The following is a 9,197-nucleotide window of genomic DNA, read 5'->3' on the forward strand; positions in this document are numbered from 1 at the left end:
CAGTTCAATTATATAAAAACATAACAAGAATTTATCCCACAAAAGGTGCCATCAAAACCCTATATAACAGATTAGCTATTCATAATAGTATGTAAAACTACAATACTAAAAGTCATAACCAACAATGAAAAATAGGAAGAGGAAGGAAAAACTCGTAGAAGAATACCCCGCCTTGCTCCTATTGTGTCTCTGCCTCCTTAGGTCGAATCTGTGTCAAAAGTATGTCCAACTCCTCAAACTACCATTTTTCCATGTATATATACCAAGTAGGGTTGGCCCAAATGATTACATATTCTCCTACACGAAAAAGGACACATTTTCCGGACAGGACGTGCGCGGCCGCGCTTGGACCGCACTCAAACCGCGCATATCCACTTTGATTCTGCCTGACGAGCGCGGCCTGAGCACGGCCGCGCTATTGATGCGCCCTTTTCACCCTGTTTCGTTTGGAATTTGGAAAAAAACGTAAAACATGAAAGTTGTAGCCCTTTGAGTTAGTTTTCCAATCATGTATTGTGGATCCCAAATGGAGTTTTGAGAAAAACGGTATGTGCATTTTACTAGACAGTGCGCAATATGCCTACTCGATTCTTCGTTTGTTCTAACTATCATTCGTTTACCCCCAACACGATCCCAGCTTAATTCCTTGAGTTTTTACTCAGACTTCAAAGCTCCAAATCACTTGAATTCATTCCATAACATATACATAGCTCGGAATCACTCCTACAAGGCATAAAACACACAATTAGTGCAAGACACTAGCGATTAAAGCTCAAACTCAATTAAAGTGCAGTAAATTTGAGTGTAATAAGTGACTAAAATACGTAATTATAGCCTATCATCAGGCTCTGATGTTCCTAGTGTACTTCGATCCTCGGATATTGCATTCTGTCTTCGAGCTCGAGTCTGGCCCCATCGAGTTCGAATTCGACTTTACCTGAACTCGGGCTTAAAGCAACCCCTCGATCCTGCAAAATCGGGCATACCTGATTTCGACCATATACAAGGTGCTATGACAATTTCGTTATTAAATAGAGCTATAACAAAGGTCATTAGAAAGAGCTAAGCTTATTTGTTTTTAATGTTATTCCTAGATTATTGGTAGAATACATATAGAGTCCCCAAAACTTGACACAAATTTTCATTTCAACAACTCAATTAAGGTCATGACTTACTTGACTCCTTAAGCTTTACCGGCTCTATTAAGTTGCTATTTGTTACTTCTCACAATAGTATTGCGACGCGAGGGTATCGTTCGGAAAATTAGGTCAAAATATAAAATCCACATAATTCCGTGTAGATCTTAATAGAATTCAATATTTTACAACTTTAGCATTCATCACTTATACATTAATTTTCACGTCAATGAATGATTAAACAAATTAAATAATAAATGGAATAAATATCATTCATTCTATTCCATTGTAAAGATACTGAAAATAAGGTTAAAATAATGGAAAATATGATCTTAATTGATAGTTAATTTATCCACAAGGAACCAAGGCAACTTAAAACAAAACCACGATTATAATAGTTGAATTACTATAGAACTACTGAAGAAGTAGATCTGCCGATCCTATTAATTAACACCAGAGTTCAGTCTTGGACCCTTGATTTAAAATGGGAAAGAGCTAGCCATGGAATTATTAGATTGCCTAGCGTAGGAACCATACGAAGAGCTTTCCCGATCTCCACGAGGAACCAAGGCACTTCCAAGGGTGCGAAATGGGAATTCAATACAATGCACCATTTGTTGGTGTTGCGCCTCTCTTTCGCATATCTTCTTTTTTCATTCCAAGGCCTCCATCATTTGTTGAAGTTGAAAAATGATGAGTTCTTCCATAGGAGCTTCTCACCAACACTGGCTCGAACGAGTAGCCCTCCTTATATCTTCTAAGGTTTTTCCGCGGCTTCTCTCCATTTGCAACATTCCCTCTTTCTTAGTCGCCTCCATATTGATCTCACGAGCACTAACATTTCGATGAGTCTCAATGAGCTGGTTAGGAACTCTCACGACCCGGATTCCCAACCTCGGAGCCGTGATGACACGTAACATTTGCTTGTTGGCAAGCCAATATTAGATAACCATTTAACTATTAACAATTTAAAACTGAGTGATAACCGTTATTAACGATTAATAAAGCAGTAATGCATAAAATAAACCCATAATATAGCACGTTCCAGTCCAATCCCAAAAATCTGGAGTCACCAGTACGTGAGCAACTAGAATACTACAAATATGGTTTGAATGAAATACAACTGTTTGAAATGAAATAAACAGTAAAAATAGGAATGGAAGAGGACTTCAGGAACTGCAAATGCCAACAACTCTACCTCAAGTCACCATTGTAGAAATGATCCGAGCAGAAGCACCACTAGACACCGCTGGGACCAACACCAATATCTGCACAAGAAGTACAAAAGTATAGTGCTAGTACAACCTACCCAATGTACTCCATAAGTGTCAAACCTAACTCCGACTAGATAGTGACGAGGCTATGACAAGACACCTACTAAGATCTTGAGCAAATATTTACATGACGCAATAGAAATAACAAATAGGGTATTTAACATAATAACGATGAGGGAACATGTAGAAAAGGAAAGTACGATAAGAATAGCAAGTACAATGTCACCAAGTAAACTTCTTTCAAGATAAACGACAATGCAACCGATAAATCACACATTCCGAAAAATCAAATAATGCAATGGAACCAATAATGGCACGGTATCACCCTTTGTGCTTTTACTCTCAACCTCACCATATAATAAAATTATGATAAATGAAATGACACGACATCATCCTTCGTGCTTTTACTCTCTTCATCACATGGTATGATAAATGATAATGATAATTAAAGTGCACGACGTCACCATTCGTGCTTTAATCTTCACAATCTCTCAAATAAATAACAACATATGCAAATAAGGAATGACAACACCCTTCGTGCTTTTAACTCTTCCTCACCAAACAACAATAATAAACCAAGGTATCAATGCAAGGTGGGAAGTAAATTTCAGTTCAGTCATAGTGTTATGATAAGCAACTCAAGCTTCAATATCCAAACAACTTAAAAATAAACGATGATCACGAAAGCATACAATTAATGAGATAATATTCAAATTAAAGCATGGAAAGCATAGACAATGATACAACATACTTCAAATAATCAATTTTCACCCGCATGCTTTAATCTCATGACAATGCATATATACCCGTCACCTTACATATACGTCGTCCTCACACATAAATTATGTATCCGATAGGCCAACAAGTCCTAATTCCCTCAAATCAAAGTTAACCACGACACTTACCTCACTCTGCAACCAAGTCAATTAACCAATTTTAGTCTTGCCTTTTGAACAAGCTTCCAAACCAACTAAATTAACTAATTATCGATCAAACAATTCAAAATAAGCTTTAGAAACTACTCACGAATAAATAAAATTCAATCTTTGATGAATTGGAAAAGGTCAACAAAAGCCAACCCCAGGCCTGCTTGGTTAACACCCGAGATTCGCACCAAAATTTCATTACCCATTCATCGCCGCTCCCAGTTATGTGATTGGTTCGAAATCCGATCTCAATTTATGGTCTAAATCTCAATTTTACAAAATTCTCAATTGCTACCTTAATTTCTACCATGGAAATCCTATGATGTTTAAAACACATTAAAAGTAGTGGGTAATTGAAAGAAAATGGATTAAAGTTGCCTACCAATAATTTTGGGAAGAAGAAACTCTTGAAAAATTGCCTCTACAGTGTTTAGGGTTGAGAAATGGCATAAGATGAGCTAAGTCCTGATTTTCCCTTTTTTACCCAGCCGCGGATGTCACAATTGCAAACTCTTGCGACCATCACAAATACAAAACAAATGCCACAAATGCGAACTGTGCGTCCGAAGCCCATAAGTTGCAAATGCGAAATGCCCCTTTCGCAAATGCAAAGCTCCCCAATATAACACTGCATCGCAATTGCGATGCCAGTCATAAAAGCGAACACAACATTCATGGAAAAAGTGACACCTTCACAATCGCAAAGTCTCAGCCCTGATAAGTAGGATTTTAACATGTTTTATACCCATACTTGCTTGCGCTTTGAGTGTAATTTGCTACAAAATAGTCCCAAAATCCTCAGAGATTGCGCTTGATTGCAAGTTTGAGCTATAAAGTGACAAATCGTCAAAGATCGGCTCAAATTGGTGTGAAACCTGCTCAAGTGTCAAAGATCATTAAGGTAAGGACATTCAGAACTTGGTGCGGACCGCCCCATCATGTCATGCGGCTGCACCATAGGTGTTCAGAGACTGTGAAACTACAAGTCAAACTCATGCGGCCGCGTCCCACTTCATGCGGCCCGCGTCTCACTCATGCGGCCGCACAATATTGCTATGCGGTCGCGTCCAAGAAGTTCAGAGAGTGTCATATTCCAGAAGCAAACCACGCGGCCGCGTCCCACTTCATGCGGCCTGCGTCCCTCTCCATGCGGCCGCACTCTATGGTCATACGGTCCGCGTCAGTGAAGTTCAGAGAAGCTGCCAAAACCATTCATGCGGCCGCACAAAAACTTTGTGCGGTCCGCGCTAGTCTTCATGCGGCCGCATTCCAACTTTGTGCGGTCCACATCACCATCTTCAAAGAGCAAGATTCAGAGGTCAAGCAATCCAGTGCGGCCGCGTGCCAACTTTGTGCGGTCCGCACTAACCCTACAGGGGCATTTTTGTCTAGTTTTTCCAGCCTACTATAAATAGAAGATTTTACCTTTTTAGGTTAAGTTTGGTACATCTGATAGCTGCTGCACTCGTGAGACTTATGTTTTGGCCTATTTTGGGCATTTATAGCTTGGTTTCATCATAGATTATTGTATTTTAACATTAGTAATTAATTACTATGGTTGTTTCATCTTCTATTTCTTCAGTTTCTTCTTTAATGATGTCTAGCTAAACCCATTAGCTAGGGTTGTGGCTCAACCCTAGTATGGGTAATTAATGGGTGTTACTTCTTGATGATAGATTGATATTGGGTATTTGTTATTTGGGTTAATTTTATGGTTTAATTAAGTATTGATGGTTGCAAACATTGATTCTAGCTTAGTGAGTCTTGACTCTTCTTGAGAAAGAGAGTCTATGACCCCAAAATTGACCCAACAAGGAATTGGGGTGGACCCATGAGAAATGATAGTCCTAATTAACGGGTTAAACCTCAAGAGAGAAATCACACTACTTGAACCCAAGTTGCTTGGTCTAATTGGCCTACCCAATTGGTCTCTCGAGAGTCAATTGGGCAAATTCGCTCTCCCTACCGAGAGGTGTGAGAGTGGGTACAATTGTGCAACGGTTATAACATTGATCCCAAATATGCCAATCTATTATTAGTAGTCTCTACCTGTTAGTTAACCACCTAGGTGATGCCACGACCCTAGTGCCTTTCTCTATATTAATTACAACTTAGAACATATCCCTTCAGCATAAATTAGCTTAAACTTGTAGTTGATAATAGTAGTTATTAAACAAAACCCCCCCAAAAAATGTTAGAAGTACAATTAGGAGCAAACACGCATTCCTAGTCTGAACAAATATGCAACTCCATTCCAAGCTCCATGTGGAAATTGACCTCGATACCACTACTCGGGTAAAAGTCTTAGCGCCCGCTCTTCCTACCGTTGTGTGAGGTTGAGTTTGCTGCGACCACTTTTTGGCGCCGTTGCCGGGGAGCTTACGGTGTTGACTATTTGTGTAGCTAGTTTTGTGTTTTGCTTCTCTTTCCTTCTTTTTACTAATTTTATTTGTGTCAATTCACTCAGGTACACATGGCTTTCAAATGACCCTCTTGGCAACGTGGTCGTGGGGGATGAGGTTAAGGATCTAGAACAAGAAGACGTATTACCTCAAGCTCCTAGGAGAGGTCAAAATGCCAATGCAAATGCCAATGCAAATGAGAATATACCAGACCCTCCTCCACCTCCACCAAGAGTGGCACCAAGAGTTCTACCCAATCAAGGGTACGCAAGTGCGATAGTTCCTCCCCCAATCCGGGCGGGGAACTTCCAGATTACAAATGTGATGCTCACCTTGCTCGAACAAAGAGGTTATTTCACGGGGGCCGCTGATTAGAATGCTTATAAACACTTGAAGGGCTTCGTGGATAGTTGTTGGGGTAGCAAGCAAACAAATGTTTCGGAGGATGCATTGAGACTTCAACTTTTCCCGTTCTCACTTTGGGGGAAGGCGTTAGATTGGTTGGAGAGGCTCCCCAATCATTCCATCAATACATGGGATGAGTTGGCGGACAAGTTCATCGCTAAGTTTTTCTCTCCAAGTCACATGGCGGCTCTACAAGACGAGATTCTAGCCTTCAAGCAAGAGCCGACTGAACCGTTACACGAGATATGGGAGAGGTTTAGAACAATGGTGAAAGAATGACCTAACAATGATATGAATGATGTGATGATCCAACAAACATTCTATAGGGGCATCAACACAACCAACCAATGTATTGTGAACTAACTGGCGGGAGGAAATTTTATGAAGCTTCCTTACAATGAAGCTTGTGATGTGTTAGATGAGATGGCCGACACATCGTCGGCATGGCAAAGCCGGGCTAATGTGCCTCAAGGTGATCCTAACGTCATACATTTGCATAAGGAGTTACATGATCACGGCCAAGCCATTGCCGAACTTACAACAACAATGAATCAGTTGGCTAAAGTGCAGTTACAACAAGTTCAAAACCCGTTCCAAGTCAATGCCATGGAAGGAGTGAATATGATGAAAAGGAGGAAAAGATGGCAACAACCTCAAGGAAATTTTGATAACTATGATAATGGTGTTGGCTATTCGAATGAATGCTATGATGATCAAAGTGAGGATGTCCAATACGTCAACAACTATCAAGGGAATAGAGGTAATCAAGGGAACCAACAATGGAGACCCCAAGGAAATTGGGAAAATCAACAAGGTGGTAATTGGAACAATAACAACAACCAAGGAGGAAATTGGGGGAACAACAGTTCGGGTAATCAAGGGAATTGGAGCGGAAACAACAACAACAATTGGAACAACAATAATGGGCAAGGTGGGTGGAATAACAATGGTGGTCAAGGAAATCGGGGGCAAGGATTTCAAAGGCCTCCGATGTTTCAACAACCGAACAACCCGCCGCCATTTCAATCTCAAGGGTCTAGTCCTTCGGGAAATGAATTTGGTAGAATTGAAGTTATGTTTGAGAAAATGATGAAGAAGAACCAAGACTCTGAAGCTCAATTGGCCTCCCACAACACTTCTATCCATAACTTGGAAGTACAACTTGGCCAAATTTCTCAGTCTTTAAATACTCACCCAAAGGGTGCTCTACCAAGTGATATGGTAGTAAACCCCAAGGGTGGGCACAATAATCATGTGATGAAGGTGACAACGTGAAGTGGAAGAGGCGGTGATGTGCATGCCTCAAGAGGAAACCAAGTTATGGTGGATGAAGATGAGTTACGAGATAATGAAATGCCTTTGGTGGTTGAAGATGTAGTTGAACCAAGTGTGAGAGATGATGTGCGGATTGATATTCATGAGGTTGAAGAGGAGACACAAGAGGCTGTGAACCCGTCTAGGGAACAGGTGATTGATATGCCCGAGCCGGTGGTTCCCAAAGCCAAAGCACCCTTACCTCGGCCTCCTCCGCCCTATCCTCAACAGTTGGCCAAGCAAAAAGGTGACAACCAATTTTAAGAAATTCATTGAGATGATGAAGAGTTTGACTATCAATGTGCCTTTGGTGGAGGCACTTGAGCAAATGCCGGGGTACGCAAACTTTATAAAAGATTTGGTTACAAAAAAGAGATCAATGGAGTGTAAGACAATCAAGATGACCCATCAAGTGAGCGCAATTGTGCATTCTATGGCTCCGAAACTTGAGGACCCCGGTGCATTCACTATCCCATGTACCATTGGAAGTGCCGACTTTGCAAAAGCCCTTTGTGACTTGGGGGCAAGTATCAATTTAATGCCATATTCGGTCTTCAAGACCTTGGGAATCGGACAACCTCGTCCAACTTCTATGAGACTTCAAATGGCGGACCGGTCAATGAAGCGGTCTTTGGGGATTATTGATGATGTCCTTGTTTGTGTTGATAAGTTCATATTGCCGGCCAATTTTGTTATCTTGGATTGTGAGGTGGATTTTGAGGTGCCAATTATCCTTGGAAGACCTTTCCTAGCTACTGGAAAGTCTTTGGTAGATGTCGAAGCGGGAGAGTTGACCTTCCGTGTTGGTGATGAAAAGGTGGTGTTCCATGTGTGCAAATCTATGAGGCAACCGAATAGCATCGAGGTGTGCTCATTTGTTGACATTGTCATGGAGGTAATAGTGGATGACACAAGTGCAATGGTGAATATTGAGGACCCACTTGAGGCCGTGCTCTTGAACATGTATGTTGATGATGATGCCGGGAGAGTTGAATGCGTAAACGCTTTGCATGGTATGGGCTTGTATTCTTATGAGCCTAGGAAGTTATCCTTGGATATTGAGAATCGCAAAACTCCCCCAACCAAGCCATCTATTGAGGAGCCACCGGTTTTGGAGTTGAAACCACTTCCTCCTTACCTCAGGTATGAATACTTGGGCCCTAATTTCACTTTGCCTGTTATTCTTTCGTCTTGCTTGACTAACGTGCAGGTTAACGCCACTTTGGCAGTTCTCCAAAAGCGCAAGAGGGCGATCGGATGGACATTGGCGGATATTCAGGGTATAAGCCCCACCTTTTGCATACATAAGATCATATTGGAGGAGGATGCGAGGACCTAACTTGAACACCAAAGGAGACTCAACGAAGCTATAGAAGAAGTGGTCAAGAAGGAAGTTATCAAGTGGCTTGACGCCGGTGTGGTGTATCATATTTCTGACAGCTCATGGACTTCTCCGGTGCAATGCGTACCAAAGAAGGGTGGGATGACTGTGGTAACCAATGCTAACAATGAGTTGATTCCTACTCGGACTGTGACGGGATAGAGAGTTTGTATGGACTATAGAAAGCTTAACAAGGTGACTCGAAAGGATCATTTCCCGTTGTCGTTCCTCGACCAAATGCTTGATCGTCTTGCGGGTCGGTTGTTCTATTGCTTTTTAGATGGTATTCGGGGTACAATCAGATTCTCATTGCCCCGGAAGATCAGGAAAAGACGACCTTTACTTGTCCCTACGGCACA

This window comes from Nicotiana sylvestris, chromosome 12 (genome assembly GCF_000393655.2).
Source record: "Nicotiana sylvestris chromosome 12, ASM39365v2, whole genome shotgun sequence".
Lineage (NCBI taxonomy): Eukaryota > Viridiplantae > Streptophyta > Magnoliopsida > Solanales > Solanaceae > Nicotiana > Nicotiana sylvestris.